Below are 17,461 nucleotides of genomic sequence, written 5' to 3'. Positions count from 1 at the left end.
ATTTTTTTTAACTATTATTTTTTTAACTTTTGCTTACTGATTATTTATACTTTTTGGTTTTAATTTCTAATTATTTTTTTTTCATCTTTTATAATAAATTAAAGTATTTCTTTTCTACGACAGTTGCCTATTACTTTTTACATCTACTTTAAATGTTTTGTAGTTGAAAACTGTTTTTTTATGATCATTAATCTGATTTTTTTCCAATATTTACATTATATTTTGCTGTGTATTTTTTTTTATTCTTTTTGTTCAAATATTACATTTATTTTTCTTATTATGTTGAGCCAGCGTCAAGACACTTATTGTAATCGAGTTTACGTCGACCGACCAGTGCTGATCTCTATTCCAGTAACTCTATACTAATCTGTTTTTTTCCTTATTATTTCCCAAGTCGACTTCTAAACTCCGTTATTGTAATTTCCAATCGCGAAACGCATCTCTACTAATGTTTTGTGTTAAGGTCTGTGATTGTACGCGTTTGTGTGAATGTATGCTTCTGAATGTATTATATATGTGTCCCGTATATGAATGTATGTATGCAATGCTTAGGTTCTTGTCTGTATGTGCACGTTTTGCGGGCCTAGTGTGTTACTGTTTTTTTGTTTCTTTTTTTTTTGTTATGTATGTAGACGAATGTACTTTATACATGTATTTTTCCCTTGCTGCTGAACTCACTTCTCACATTCCTGCAATCTCGTCCGTGTCTAACTCTCCGTCTGAAATTTCGAGATTTTCATTCCCATATATTTCCTCTGCTTCATTTTTTAGTCTCTCCTTGTTTGTTATCAGTTGGTGCCATTCTGTGTCACTGCTGTATTGCTGCAAATCATGTTCTAGTGAGTTTTTCAATGTAAAACTCGGTCTCCCTTTTTTTTTCTTTCTGAAGTTTAGTTTGTATGCTAACTTTAGTGGATGGTTGTTTTCTCTCCTTTGAATGTGACCATAGTATTTGAAACGACCCACTCTAATCCTTCGATTTATTGTTCTACCTGATAATGCCTTTCTCATATTTAGTTCGCTTACTTTTTCCTTTCTGCAGTGCTTCCAAATATCCCTTAAAATTTTTTCGTATCTTGCCAGTTGTTGCCTATTCCTTTTCGTCAAGGTTGTTACTTTAGTTCCATATTCCATTGCTGGTGCTATGACCGTATTGTATATTAGTTTGCCAATATCCCAAGGTGGATTGAATTTTCTGCAGAATTCGACTACTGTCTTCGATGCTCTTGTTGCATTAACGCATCTCTGCCTTGTCGCTGCCGGTCGATTTAGTTTGTCAGTTAGATATATTCCCAGGTACTTGATAATATCACACACTTTGTATGGTTTACCATTAAGCATCATTTCCTGTTCGTCGTTTCCTGTCCTTTTTGGGATCCTTAATAAGACTTGGCTTTTATTGTTATTAATCTCTAGTCCCACTTCTCCTAAGCATTGTTCAATTGCTTCAATTATTCGTTCCAGATCCTCTTGTTTTTTCGCTAGTATTAAAAGGTCATCCGCAAATGCCAGTATACAAGGAAGCTCGAGCTTCCTGTACTAATAGGTTTTAAACTTGGCACTTTTTCTGCTTCTTTCCTAAGCACGCTTTGCATAATCAAATTGAACAAGAATGGGGACGATGGGCATCCTTGCTTGATACCCTTGCCCCTTTTGACCTCCTTCGATAGTTGATTTTGCCACCTCACTCTAGTCCTTTCTTCCTTAATGCACCTCAGTGTCCGGTTTATGATGTGAGTTGGTACCTCCAACCGTAATAATACGTCTTTCAGGTGCTCTAACTTTACATTATCGAATGCTTTTTTTATATCTAGTGCAACTGTCACCAGCTTTTTTCCTGAGTTTCAATACTCCTCCATTATTCGTCTAGCTATGAAAATTTGATCCTCGGTAGACCTTCCTTCAGTAAACGCTGCTTGACATTTGTCCAATTCTCCAGTGAACCTTTTAAGTCGGTTTTAATCCATTTCGCATATGGCTTGTATCCGACGCAACATAAACTGATTCTTCTGAAGTGATCCGCTTCTCTGGGTCTGCTTGTTTTTGGGATGGGTACTTGGATAGATTCTTCCATGTTTTTTGGTAGTACATTTGTCACCCAAATTTTCCTCCATATTTCCCTTAGTTGCTGTACTGTTTCCTTGTCCGCGTATTTGATTAATTCCATTCTTAACCCATCTGGACCTGCAGATTTCCCGTTACATGATCTCTGGATAATCTCTCTCATTTCCTCTACCGTCGGAGGCTCCGTCAGTGGACAAGTATCTCCTTCCTCTATAAAGTCTAATTCAGGTCCTTCGCTCTCCTTCAAAATTTCTTCCCACGTTCTCGTCGAAATATACGCCTGTTTATAATTTTTCTTCGATTTTAATTTCTTTAAAAACTGGTATGATTTTCTTATTCGTACATTCACATCATAATCATTCATCTTGTTATAAAAATTTCGAATCATTCTTTCTTAATTTTGTCTTACCGCTACTGAAAACTCATTCTTTAAGGTCCTTACTTTCCATTTAAGAGGCTGTACATCTGGAAATTTATCCGCAGTTTTCAATGCTTTGTTTAGCCGGTTCAAAGCTGCTTTTCTTCTGCTTTTTTTTTGGAATTTTATTTCCTTTCAATGTTTCATTCGCTGCTTTTTGCATTTTCTCTCTTACTGCTTCATATGCTTCGTTAACGCTGCAATCCTCCATTTTAATTTCCAACTTATGCCTCTTGAGAGCATCATGGTATTTCTTTTGCACTTCTCTATTATCCAGAACCGATGGATCCAATAGGGTAGTTTTCCGTTTTGTTTCTTTTTCGCTTTCAACCATTGACATTCTTATATCGGCAACTATCGATTTATGATCTGTGTCAATACTCGTCCAGATAACTGTGATGCGTCTTATATAAATTCTCCCATCCACTGGTTTGAGTATATGATCTATTTGACTTTTTTTGTTTCCGCATTTCCATGTTACTTTGATGTTATCTCCAATTTTAGAAGACGTATTCTGCAGTTTGTGAATATGTAAAAATTGTTTGAATTGTTCTCCATTTTCATTGCACTTATCAAATCCAAGTTCATCTCCTAATACTGTCTTGTCTTCTTCTGTTACTGCTTCCTTCCCAATTTGTGCATTCCAGTCTCCTACTAATATTAATCTTTCTCTTATCCATGTTTTATCTGCTGTAGCCCCTACTTGTGATAAGAAATTATATGCTTTTTTGTTCGGTCCATGTACGTTCATCAGTATGATTTTTAATTCTCCCTTGCACGTTATGTAAGTTAACATCGCTCCCTTTCCTATCCTTCTATGTCTTGATATCTCGAATCCTGTCTCTTTCCTAATCAATTCTGCTAGTCCTCTTGCTTTATTTTGACCTTCCCTTTCCACAATCCAATTATAGTTTTTGGTATCAATTAGCTCTCCATCTGTATTGACTTCCTGTAATGCAGCTATGTCCACTTCCATGCTCTTCAATACCTCATCTATCTCCTTCCTTTTCTCTTCTTTCTTGCATCCCCTGACATTTAGCGATCCTGCTCTATTATGCTTCTTACTATTTCCTAATTCAATGGACAAGTTCCTTTTAACGCCTACATGTTTTCCTACTTTCGCACTAATTTCCTTCTCATTCGTATTTTCTATGCTACCTGTGTGTTGTGATTTGTTATTCTCTTCCTCTATACTCATGTCTCCTTTTCTTTTTTCGAGTGCTTTTGGTGTTTCTTGTTTCCTTTTCTCATTATCTCACCTCTCATTAGCCAACTATTTCATTTACCATAATTTATTCAGTATTTTTTCCTTTCCTCAAGCATTTATCTTTACCTTCCGGCGACCATGTCATCTCCTCTATCGTGTTATTGTTCATATCAGTAATGATATTTCACTCCGTGACCCGTATAGAAAATTCTTATAATATCACTTTCCTCTGTCTTTTCGGAACCAATATATATATTTTGATTATCTTCTTGGTATACAATTATATATTTCTCGAAAATTTCGGATACTGCTACTAATGTTTCATGTCCCAGCCAAGTTCCCATTTGCCTAGCTTCTTCTAAAAATTTCTCGAATCCTCCTTGCTCAAGACTTTCCACTAAAAACAGTTCAAACCTTTGTCTATTTTCTCGAATATAACTAACGATCAACTCCCTAAACATCCGAATATCATCCAAACTCATTTCTGACGGGCTATTTTTAGTAAATTGATCAAAAATTGCTCTGATCAAGCAATATGCATCTTTATCTATTTTCTTTATTCTTAAGATGTTATCGGAGCGGAATTCTGTTACTGCATATAGTCTATTATCCTCGCTTCTTTTGTTACCCTCCGTTTTTTCTCTCTCTTTTAATCTTCCAATTTTGTTTGCTACATCCAATTTGATATCTGGATTTTTTTTCAGTAAGTTCATTTGATTATTAGTTATAAAACTGTCGTAGCTAATTCCGTTGAAGTAGAGGTGCAAACATCTATCTCCTGTTTTTGTCGCATTTCCCGTCTCATTGAACCATCCACCTTTTTTCCATATTCTTATCGGTATTTCTAGTGCCTTATTGATACTCCCAAATATCTCGTTTGTACTCCAATCCTCCATATTTAATGGTATGGTTTTCTTCCATTCATCCAACTTCCTATTCATCTGGGGAATCCATTCCTCTCGGTCTTTCCACAATCCGGTTTCACTCACAACTTGGAGCTGGTGCGTTAAACATTTTATTAAATTATTTTTTCCAGCTCCTATTCTTATTATCACTCCGTTTTCCACTTCTTTCCATCCTTTTACGGTACATGATGTATCGTTTTCCATCTCCAATATACTTCCGAAATAATTTTCCTTTCCTTGCTTCCACCACACATTAAATATTGATTCATTGTGCTCCGGTTTTTCCAATTTGATCAGCTCATCCCAATAATCCTGTTGCATCACATTCACGCTTACTCCAACCTTCTGCGCTATTTTTTCCCAAAATTCTCGTTCTTTTCCATCTTTTACTTCGCTTTCCATCCGTGAAAACATGTCATTCAAATTCTCCATTCTCCTTAAAATATCTTCTTCCGACATATTAATCCACCGTAGTTGATGCTCAACTGCCTGCAAAACAGTATTCCCCTCTTCTAGTTCTCTCACCAAAACTTTCCTGTTATTCAGCGGACATTTATACTGTCGAAATATTTCAGTGTGCGTTCCGATTGTGTAATTAATACAGCAATTATTTCCCGTTTCATCTGACACCGTTTGACTTCGCCCTACCACACTTCCAAAAAAATCAGTTCCATCAACATTTTCATAAATTAAATGTAATTTCTGTCGATATTTTTCGTCAATGCCCGTTATTGATTGTGCTAAAATAATGGGTTCATTATACGGCCTTGAAATTTCAATATCGACACAAAATATATTCATCACGGCTTGGAGTATTTCTACCTCTTCACCGGAGTCCTTGCTACTAATATTTTGTTTTTTTTTTTTTTTTGTTCATCTATAATTTATTTGACACGACACAAATACAATTTAATGTTTAACGGTGCCAATTATATCTGGTAGCTTACTTTCTAAAGTATCTTCATAACTAAAAGCAAATTTTTTATCCTCGCTGCCGACTACGAGCTGAAACTAAATGTAACTTAAAGCTATAATATATTGCATTAAAAGCACTGGTTTACTGTATGATGGTTTTCATTGCCATAGGTAAGCACATGTTCCGCTGCTGGGCCAAGATATTACGGATTGGCATATTGGATTGTCTCCCTCGGGCCTTGAGAGTATCGTGCGGGTCTGATTGCTGTTTCCGGATCCGGGGTCTTAACGTGTTCTTGTCGTTAGGCTGGATGCAGGCGGAAGGGGGTAGGACTAAACTGGGGCGTGGATGGATTTCAGGAAAACGTATATAAGGGACATGTAGGATAGGTCACGGCTCGCCAAGACATCACGAACAGGAACAGCCGACTGCCTACCTTCGGCCTGCAGGGAAGCTATTAATTTAGACCTGGCGTCACGGTGTACAGGGCATGACCAAACAACGTGCTCTATGTCGTGATAACCTTCACCACAGGCACAGATACCACTTTCCCCGAGCCCAACACGACGGAGATGCGCGTCAAATCTATAGTGATTGGACATAAGCCGGGACATCACGCAAATGAAATCCCGACCTACATCCAACCCCTTGAACCACGGGTTCGTCGACACCTTGGGGATTATGGAATGTAACCACCTTCCCAGTTCCCCTCTGGTCCAAGCATTTTGCCAACTGATGATCGTACTCTGACGTACAAATGAGAAAAATTCATTAAAGGCAATTGGTCTTTCATAAATTCCACCGTTTGTTGCACCCACCTTAGCCAAAGAGTCCGCTTTCTCATTGCCCGGTATCGAGCAGTGAGAAGGGACCCACGCTAAGGTAATCTGAGTAGATTTTTCGGATAAAGCACTCAGATGTTCCCGTATTTTCCCCAGGAAATACGGAGAGTGCTTAACATCTTTCATCGATCGGAGAGCCTCAATGGAACTGAGACTGTCCGTAAAGATAAAATAATGGTCCGTGGGCATTTTTTCGATAATCCCTAGGGTGTACTGAATTGCAGCCAATTCTGCGACGTAAACAGAAGCAGGATTATCAAGCTAATGGGAGACGGTTAAATTGTTATTGAAAATACCGAAGCCAGTGGACCCATCAAGAAGTGATCCGTCAGTGTATAACATATTGTCGCAGTTGATGTTTCGATATTTATTGGAAAAAAATTTGGGGATCTGCTGCACGCGTAAATGTTCCGGGATTCCACGAGTTTCTTCTATCGTGGATGTATCGAAAAACACAGTAGAATCAGAAGTATTTGATAAGTCGACACGATTTGGAATATTCGAAGAAGGGTTAATATTATGGGACATGTGATTGAAATACAATGTCATAAAACGGGTTTGAGAATTAAGTTCGATTAACCTTTCAAAATTTTCAATCACAGGACGGTTCAAGACCTCACATTTGATAAGAATGCGAGAAGACAGGCTCCAAAAGCGGTTTTTCAATGGTAGTACTCCAGCTAAGACCTCCAAACTCATCGTATGGGTCGACTGCATGCAACCCAAGGCGATACGCAAACAACGATATTGTATTCGCTCCAGTTTGATCAAATGTGTGTTTGCTGCGAAGCGGAAGCAGAAACACCCGTACTCAATGACAGACAATATCGTTGTTTGGTAAAGCCTTATAAGGTCTCCTGGGTGGGCTCCCCACCATTGTCCGGTTATTGTACGAAGAAAATTCACTATTTGTTGACATTTTTTCATCAGATACCTAACGTGACAACCCCAGGTGCCTTTAGAGTCGAACCAGACACCAAGATATTTGTGTACCAAAACCTGAGAAATCGTTTTATCCATTAATTGTGTTTGAAGCTGAGCAGGCTCATGCTTCCTAGAAAAAACTACTATCTCAGTCTTCTCCGGAGAGAATTCGATACCTAGCTGTAAAGCCCAAGCAGACAAATTGTCCAAGGTATCTTGCAATGTTCCTTGCAAATCGGCAGCTTTGGCTCCTGTAACAGAGATTACACTGTCGTCTGCAAGTTGTCTTATCGTGCATGAATTTGCCAGACATTCGTCGATGTCATTTACATAAAAGTTGTAAAGAAGGGGGCTTAAACATGAGCCCTGAGGAAGACCCATGTAGCTAATGCGAAAAGTTGCCAAATCGCCGTGCGTAAAATTCATGTGCTTTTCGGACAGCAAGTTGTGCAAAAAATTGTTCAAAATTGGAGAAAATCCTTGTCGGTGAAGTTTACCCGAAAGAATGTCAATAGAAACGGAATCAAAAGCCCCCTTAATGCCCAAGAACGCAGACGCCATTTGTTCTTTGCGAGCATACGCCAGCTGAATATCTGTTGAAAGCAACGCAAGTCAATCATTCGTCCCTTTGGCACGGCGGAAGCCAAATTGAGTATCTGATAGTAGGCCATTTGATTCGACCCAGTGGTCTAAACGACGGAGTATCATTTTTTCCATCAATTTCCGGATACAGGATAGCATTGCAATCGGCCTATAAGAGTTGTGATCAGAAGCTGGTTTCCCTGGTTTTTGGATGGCGATCACCTTCACTTGCCTCCAATCCTGCGGTACAATGTTTTGCTCCAGGAACTTATTGAACAAGTTCAACAAGCGTCTCTTGGCATTGCCGGGTAGATTCTTCAACAAGTTGAATTTGATTCTATCTAACCCAGGTGCGTTATTGTTACAGGACAGGAGGGCAACTGAAAATTCTGCCATCGTAAAAGGTGATTCTATCGCGTCGTGACCCGGAGACGTATCGCGAAGAAAGTTTTGCGCAGGAACAGAGTCCGGACATACTTTCCTGGCAAAATCAAATATCCACCGACTTGAAGACTCCTCGCTTTCGTTGACCGTTACGCGATTCCGCATTCTTCGGGCTGTGTTTCAAAGAGTGCTCATCGATGTCTCCCTCGACGTCTCGTTCACGAACCGACGCCAATATCCGCGTTTCTTTGCTTTAGCCAGGCTTTTAAGCTTGGTATTAAGCTCCGAATACCGTATATAGTCGTCGGGTATACCTCCCTTCTGGAAGGCCAAAAACGCGTCGGATCTTTGCGTGTAGACATCGGAGCACTCTTTGTCCCACCACGGAGTTGGAGGCCGCTCTTTGATCGTTACGCCGGGATATTTCTTCGTTTGGGCTTGCAACGCGGCGTCGAGGATTAAGCCCGCGAGGAGGTTGTATTCTTCAAGTGGTGGGTGATGTTGAATCGACTCGACCGCTTTTGAAATCATTTCCTCGTATAACTTCCAATCGACATTCCGTGTGAGGTCATACGGAATGTCAATTGGTCGCATGCGAGTTGAACCGTTAGTAATTGAAATAAGAATAGGCAGATGGTCGCTACCGTGAGGATCGAGGATTACCTTCCATGTGCAATCCAACCGTAGCGACGTCGAACATAAGGATAGATCCAAAGCGCTTGGGCGCGCTGGAGGTTTCGGGATACGTGTCATTTCACCGTTGTTCAAAATAGTCATGTCGAAGTCATCGCAAAGGTTATAGATTAAAGAGGAGCGGTTATCATTGTAGGGGGAACCCCAAGCCACACCATGAGAGTTGAAGTCTCCCAAAATCAAACGTGGCGAGGGAAGAAGTTCTATTAAATCAAAGAGCAACCGTTGCCCAACCTGTGCTCTGGGAGGAATATATTTTGAGGCAATACAAAGCTCTTTACCTTGTATTGTCATTTGACATGCGACAACTTCGATGCCTGGAACCGAGGGGAGGTTAATACGATAGAAAGAACAGCACTTTTTAATCCCTAAAAGAACTCCTCCATATGGGGTGTCTCGATCAAGGCGAATAATATTAAAATCATGGAAGTTGAGATCAATATTTGAAGTAAGCCAAGTTTCACAAAGGGAGAATGCATCGCATTTGTTTCTATTTATTAAAACTTTAAATGAATCCATTTTTGGTAAAATACTTCTACAATTCCACTGTAAGACAGAGATACGCAGATGAATTAGGCATCGAAGGATACAATCGCTGCAAGGAGGGGCCATTGGGCAGTCAACTGCTTCAAAAATGATCTAACTGTTGGGAGGAATGCTGTAAGAAAAATTTTAATTGGATCGGGTACATTGAAAGTTTCAAAAATCCAGTTCACAATGTCAGAAAATTTCACTAATGCAGAGTTTGTTTCATCAACTGGGAGTGCAAAAGGAACAACTGGGATTTTAGATGTTCCTGGCAGTGCTGGGAACTCCTTCTGGGACTTTAAATTTGCAAGCCCAGGAGGAGTTTGCTTCGGTTTTTCCGCAGCACTGTTTGGTTTGTTTGTAACTTTCATTTCACTTTGGGAAATCTTAGGACCTTTTCTGGGAAGTTTAGGAGAGGAAATATTTTTCCTCTTTCTAGACGCCCCAGGATTGGCATAAGTTGTTCCCGCTGGTGAATCGTCAGAATCGGTTTCATCAGAGGACAACAGATCAAAGGGGTTCGATGTTATGGTAGAAGTGGTCACGGTCTTCTTCAGCATCTCAGCGTAAGATCGCTTTGAACGCTCCTTAAGTGACCGCTTGATTTTATCTCTGCGCTGCATGTACACCGGGCATGTGGAGAGCTCATGCTGATTTTCCCCGCAGTGAATACATTTTTCAGCATTTACACTGCAAGAATCGTCCGCATGAGTTTCTCCACACTTGCTACATCGTGCCTTATTGCAGCAATAGGCGGCTGTGTGGCCTAGCTGCTTGCAATCGGTGCAATTCATAACACGGGGTACATACAATCGCACAGGCAGACGAACCCGATCCATCAAGACGTGGCTAGGGAGAGCAGATCCGGCAAACGTAACACGAAACGAGTCTGACGGAGTGTACACTTTTGTGCCGTTGACAAGAGACACAGACCGCAATTGCTAGCAATCTATGATCTTTACTTTTACGTCGTGGCACAAAGCATTTTTGAAGCAGCCAAAACCGCTTGCCAAGATACACTCGACCGACAGACTCGAATCGGTTATGACACCGTCGATCTCCACGTCTCGTGCGGGTATATAAACGCGATACTCGCGTGTGAAAAGCTCGGAGCGAGCAATAGCGTTGGCCTGTTCCAGGTCGCTGACCACGACACGGAGCTTGTTGGGTCTGACCTTGGAGATTTCGGTCACGGCCTTGTACCCCTCCGTCAGGTCTTTCGAAATCTGCAGGATGTTTAACGGTTTCGATTTCGGTCCTGCTTTTGGCCGAAAGAAAACAGTAAAGCTGCCCTGAGATCCATCCGGGTAAAGCCTGGGGCGAGGGGGGACTGGAGAATTAACAGAGGAAGGGTTGGCAGGAGGGACAGGGTCGGAGGGGTTCGGGATGGTGGCACGGGAGGCGAGGGATCTGCATCCATCGCGCTAAACCTAGCGCACTAGCGCCGACAGAACACGTACCTCTTTACTTCTCCTTTCAGCAGGGTTGGTTGTCCGAACGGTCGAAACTGCAGCCGTTACAGCCAGCAGCACCAATACAGCAGCTCCAAACAGCCACCAGCAGCGAGCCGGGTGTGTGATCACTCAGCACAGCGACACAACTCGCTGTCAACTGTTGGCTTCTTCTTTTTCCTCCTTTGTGTTGAGATTCTCGTCCACTGCTGTAGCACAAATCACTTAGCAGCCAAATCGGCTTACGCACCAGCAAACAGCCACGATGCGAAACAGTTGCACAAAGGCGGGCGACCTTGAACCTTCACTCGACCAGGCAAACAATGCCAACACTTGCTCGCGCGTCTTTTGTTTTATATTCTATCGGAGCGATCACCAAACACATCCGATACTGATGCGTGTTCGGCACAGAATGAATATTTTGTATTATCTGGTTTGAACCATTACCCCATAAACCGATAAAAAACCCCACATTATTTTGTATATAATCCGTCACCATTCGTCTGAACTCTCTCTCAGAAAAATTCAGCAAGCGAAAGGTCTCATTATTAAATTTAATTTGGTGCATCAGCGGCGGCATTATCGAGCAAGCGGAAAATTCTACCACATCAACATGCCAGCCGTTCCCGAGGCACACTTTTTTACAGTTATTGTCTGACATAATGTTAGTGTTAGTGCGTACAATCGTGTATAAATGTAATGCAATGATGTGAGAGAGAAAAGGCAAAAAAAATCAAAATGCAGAGATCATAGAAGTCGACTTACCAGAATCCTACTCCAGGCTAATACCTATTCTCTTTTGTTCACTCCGTCACCTTCTCGCGCAAAAACCACTATCACACTGGTGCAACTACTCTGTGCAGCTCTGCTGTGTTAGTGGTATGGTAACACTCGCTGTCGTTCGCTTGCTGTTTACCTACACCTTCAACACTTTTCTCTCGCTTGCTTGGCCTGCTACAGCGCCTGAAATGGCGTCCTTTTTATACTTTCAATAGATTTAACTAAAACAGCATACTTTATTTCACTTTTCAACACAACACCTCCTCTTTGAAATTAGTGAGCGTACAACTTCCGTACTGAACACACGCGTTTTTGCTACCGTGCTGTGAAAGTCAAACGCCAGCTATCGATATCAGTGCCAACTGTGTCTTTTGATCTCCCTTCTTGCTCATCGTCGAGCCGTTTAGTGTCGCTGTGCGTCCAAACGACTTTGCGATGGGCCGTCGAGAGAATACCTTTCGCATAGATTTTGCAAACGTGCCGAAAAAGCCGGACAATGCCAAAATACATCGTTTTTGTGCGACCGTATTGGGTCTAAAGCAAGGTGAAGTGTTGAGGATCCAGAACAGTAGAACCCTCGGTGCCTCCTTCGTGAAAGTCGTAGATTTAACGTTGGCGCAGCGAATATGTGAAGAACATGACAATAAACACGAGATTACAGTCGATGGTAAAAAATATCCGGTGAGAATAACCCTGGAGGACGGAGCAGTAGAGGTGAGACTTTACGATCTGTCTGAAGATGTGACGGACCAGAAAATTGGTGAATTTTTGGGCAGATACGGTGATGTCATCGCAATTCGAGAACAGCAATACGGGACCGATGTTGACTTTCCTGGCATTTCAACGGGTATTCGAATTGCTAAGATGGTCGTAAAACAAAACATAGAATCGTGGGTGACCATAGACGGGGAACTAACTCAAGTCGCGTACTATGGTCAGCGCCAGACGTGTCGACATTGCCGCGAGTACATCCATATTGGAGCTACCTGTGTGCAAAATAAAAAATTGCTCGTGCAAAAGTCCTATGCCGATGCCGCCAAACAGATGAGCCCAGCCTCCATCGCTGTGCAAAAAACTAAGCAACTCGCTCCAGCAGTGAAACAAGCCACCCCGAACTCAATCCACGCCTCGCCCGGTACTAAACCAACCTCTACAAACTCGGTGCCGTCGGAAAGAATGCCGCCACCGAAACAAATTCCCCACCGGCATCAGCAGAAAGCAGTACATCCAACAATCCTCACTGAACAAAATTTCCCCACGTTAACTTCGACTACGAACCCATCTCATCCCCCAGTCGGCGGGTCGTTGACTTCTCCTACAGGTCAACAATCTCACGCTGGTGGAGGAATTATACGTAAGACGTATGGTGATAAAACTGACGGAAGCGAAACTGATTCGTCCGTTGGTTCGTCCAACTCAAGAAGACAGCTTCGTACTCGAAACATAGGTAAAAAACCTCGCGTAGGAGACGGAGACGACGATGACTCGAGAGATGGGAGCATTATTTTGTCTTAATGGCTGAGTTCTCAAGCTACAATCTTGCTTCCATCAACATAAACAACATCACGAATGCAACGAAAATCGACGCACTTCGGAATTTCGTACGAACGCAAGAACTAGATATCGTTTTTCTACAGGAGGTGGAGAATGAGCAGCTTTCGTTTCCTGGTTTCAACGTCATCTCAAACGTGGATCATGCGAGACGAGGAACAGCAATCGCGCTTAAAGACCACATACATTTTTCGCATGTAGAGAAGAGCCTAGACGGCCGACTCATCGCTCTCCGAGTACAAAACACGACTCTCTGTAATATATACGCACCATCGGGGACAGCGCTTCGGGCGGAGAGAGAAAGATTCTTCAACGGCACCATCGCATACTATCTCCGACACAACACGGAACATGTCATCCTTGCTGGAGACTTTAACTGCGTTCTCCGTCCATGCGACTCTACGAGTGCAAACTCGAGCCCAGCTCTCCAAGCCACCATACGCCAACTACAGCTGCACGATCTGTGGATAAAACTGTACCCTACAATTCATGCTCCAACCTACATATCTCATCACGCGGCATCTAGACTCGATCGTATTTACGTTAGTACTGGCCTATGCGAGCAGCTGCGAAACGCTACCACGCACGTATGCTCTTTTTCAGATCATAAAGCGCTATCGGCTCGAATATGCCTTCCCAATCTCGGCCGCGAACAAGGCCGCGGGTATTGGTCCCTGCGCCCTCATCTGTTGACTGCTGAAAATATCGATCAATTCCAACACCGGTGGCAGTTTTGGACTCGCCAGCGAAGAAATTTTCCTAGCTGGATGGCATGGTGGATTTCTTTTGCAAAACCAAAAATTAAAACCTTTTTCCGCTGGAAGTCGAATGAGGCTTTCAGAATGTTCCACACAGAGCACCAACGACTGTACACACAATTAAGAATCGCGTATGATGGATATTATCTAAATCCAAACATGTTGGTTACCATCAATCGTGTTAAAGCACAATTGCTCACGTTACAGCGTCGATTCACACAAAATTTCATCTGCATCAATGAGACGTTTGTGGCAGGAGAAACCCTATCCACTTTTCAGCTGGGTGATAGACGACGTAAAAAAACAACCATCACAAAACTGAAAAACGAGCAAGGCGAAATCATACAAGACTCCCAAGAAATCGAACAACATATGTACTACTACTTTAGGGATCTTTATGCGAGGGAAGACGTGAGACGAAACGAGAGCGATGCTTTTGACTCGGAGAGAATAATTCCAGAGAACGATGAAACCAATGCGGCGCTGATGGCAGAGATCACCATCGACGAACTAAAAAGTGCCGTCCAAATGTCACAAAAACGCAAGTCGCCAGGCATCGATGGACTGCCAATAGAGTTCTATCAACGAACTTTCGACATCATCTATCGAGAACTCTACTTCGTGATCAACGAAGCAATGACTAATGAGCTCCCCACTGAGTTCGCCGACGGAACAATCGTGTTAGCAAAAAAGAAATGCGACGATGGAACGGCAAGAGCATATCGTCCGATCAGCTTGCTGAACGTAGACTTCAAAATACTGTCCCGCGTGATGAAAAGACGTCTTGAGCACGTGCTGCGTACGAATCGAGTATTGAGTGACGCACAAAAGTGCTCAAATCACGATCGGTCAATTTTTCAGGCAACACTCTCGCTTAAAGATCGTATCGCCAAATTAAATGCAAGGAGACAGAAAGGAAAGATGATATCGTTCGATCTCGATCATGCTTTCGATCGGGTCTCTCACAGTTTCCTACATCAAACTTTAATTTCTCTGGGAATCAACCAGAGCTTCGCAGACTGGCTTTCTCGAATCAACAATGCTTCGTCTTCACGGCTACTGGTAAACGGACGCCTCTCGCAGTCGTTTCGGATTGAGCGATCTGTTCGTCAGGGAGATCCGTTGTCGATGCTGCTTTTTGTGCTTTATCTCAACCCTCTCCTTAAACGAGTGGAGCGTGCATGTGATGGTGACCTGTGTGTCGCATATGCCGATGATATTACATTGATCGCAACCTCAACACAAGTAATCGAACGTATATATCAGCTGTTCGACAGCTTTGAATTGGCAGCAGGAGCAAAATTAAATCGACAAAAAACAGTAGCTATTGATGTCGGGTTTATCAATGGAAACCCGTTAATGATTCCAGGGTTACAGACTAACGACAAAGTAAAAGTCTTGGGAGTTTTCTTCGCAAACTCAATGCGACAGATGGTGAAGCTGAACTGGGACTCTTTACTGTCCAAAGTTTCCCAACTGATTTGGCTGCATAGCATGCGCACGTTGAACCTACAACAGAAGGTTATTCTACTAAACACGTTCATCACGGCAAAGGTCTGGTACCTTGCATCCATAATTTCACCGCAATGTATGCATACGGCAAAACTGACAGCATTAATGGGAAGATTTCTGTTTCGTGGTTTACCTGCTCGTATACCAATGCAGCAGCTGGCGCGCAACAGAGAAAACGGAGGTCTGAAGTTGCAGCTACCAGGTATCAAATGCAAAGCACTACTTACAAATCGCCACCTACAGGAAAAAGATTCGCTTCCCTTCTATCAATCCTTCCTCTCCCAAAACATACCTCCTCCTACCGAACTCCCTTGTCTCAAAATCTTGGCTCAGCAAACTCAGTTACTGCCAAACCACATCAAAGAAAACCCCTCCAGCCTTCTCATTCATAACTTCTACCTGGAACAAACCGAGCTTCCAAGAGTAGAGCGTAATCTCCCAGGCGTCAACTGGAAAAAAATATGGAGAAACATTTCGTCAAATCGGCTAACATCGAGCCAACGCAGTGACCTTTACTTACTCGTGAACGAGAAGACGGAACACCGAAGACTAATGCACGTTATCGGGCGAGCAAGCAACTCTAACTGTCAACACTGCGCGGTTGGTGTCGAAGATTTGAAGCACAAATTCTGCGAGTGCCCACGAGTAACCACAGTGTGGGATAAGTTGCAGCGGAAAATATCGGCGACCCTTGGCGGATGGCAGAGACTCTCGTTTGATGAATTAATTCGACCAACCTTGGAACACGTGCCAACGACGACCAGAAATGACGTTTTGAAAACTTTTGTAAAGTATGTAAATTTTGTAAACGAAAATGAGAGAATTGATGCAACTGCGCTAGACTTTGCATTGAGTCTAGAGGAATAACTTATATTTTAATGTTAAAAATTACAAACCCCTATGACTAAATAAACGATATTTTATTATAAAAAAAAAAAAAAAAAAAAAAAAAAGTGGTATGGTAACACTCGCTGTCGTTCGCTTGCTGTTTACCTACACCTTCAACACTTTTCTCTCGCTTGCTTGGCCTGCTACAGCGCCTGAAATGGCGTCCTTTTTATACTTTCAATAGATTTAACTAAAACAGCATACTTTATTTCACTTTTCAACACAACACCTCCTCTTTGAAATTTATTTGGCTATTTTCCTATCTTTCCACCATCTGACACTGATCTCTTCCTCTACCTTTCCGCAACTCTACTATTAACCTTCCTTCCCTTTGTAACTTTATTATTACACTTTTTTCTAGAAATATTTCACTATAATAACCTTCGATCCACCCTCAACACCTATAACTAATACCTCTCACTTTTTATTTGTAATTTTTTTTTCTGCTAGACCTCCAAATCACTCGAAAAGACAAGTTGTTTTGCTTATATTTCCAAAGCACAACCGACCGCGCTCGTGTCTTGAAGGTGACTCTTTTTTATCGAAAATTCGAAAATGCAGAAAAAAAAATTCTCGGTGTCGTTATTTTTTATTTTAGAATTTTTCCCTGCTACTTATGAGCAAAAGAAAATCCCTTTAAAGGATTACTCACCCAGCGATGAGTCGTGCTTCTGCAAAGTAAGTAAAAAAGGTGTCGTTCTCAAAACTTGAAGATAACGTAGAAGAATCAACCATACATTCCACCGAGTCTCGTTTACCTTCGGGGGCAAAGCAATTTTGTGTAAGGCAAAAAGTTCCCGATTTGTTTTGTGATGCATAGCTAAGCAGATTAAATCTTCCAGATGGTCTCGAGGTACGATGCTGGCCTAACAAGCTAGTCGTCGTAGGTTCGAGTCTCGGCTCGGGAGAGACTGTTACTGTCGGTAGGATCGTAGCGCTAGCCCCGCAATTGTCCTGTACACTAAACAGTCGGCTGCGAAGTCTGTGTATAAGCAAACAGAAGATCAAGTTCCGAATCGGAATGTAGCACCAAGCCTTTGCTTTGCTAGCTAAGCAGA

This window comes from Wyeomyia smithii, chromosome 1 (genome assembly GCF_029784165.1).
Source record: "Wyeomyia smithii strain HCP4-BCI-WySm-NY-G18 chromosome 1, ASM2978416v1, whole genome shotgun sequence".
Classification (NCBI taxonomy): domain Eukaryota; kingdom Metazoa; phylum Arthropoda; class Insecta; order Diptera; family Culicidae; genus Wyeomyia; species Wyeomyia smithii.
The sequence above is the reverse complement of the archived record's forward strand: the minus strand, read 5'-3'. Positions refer to the sequence as shown.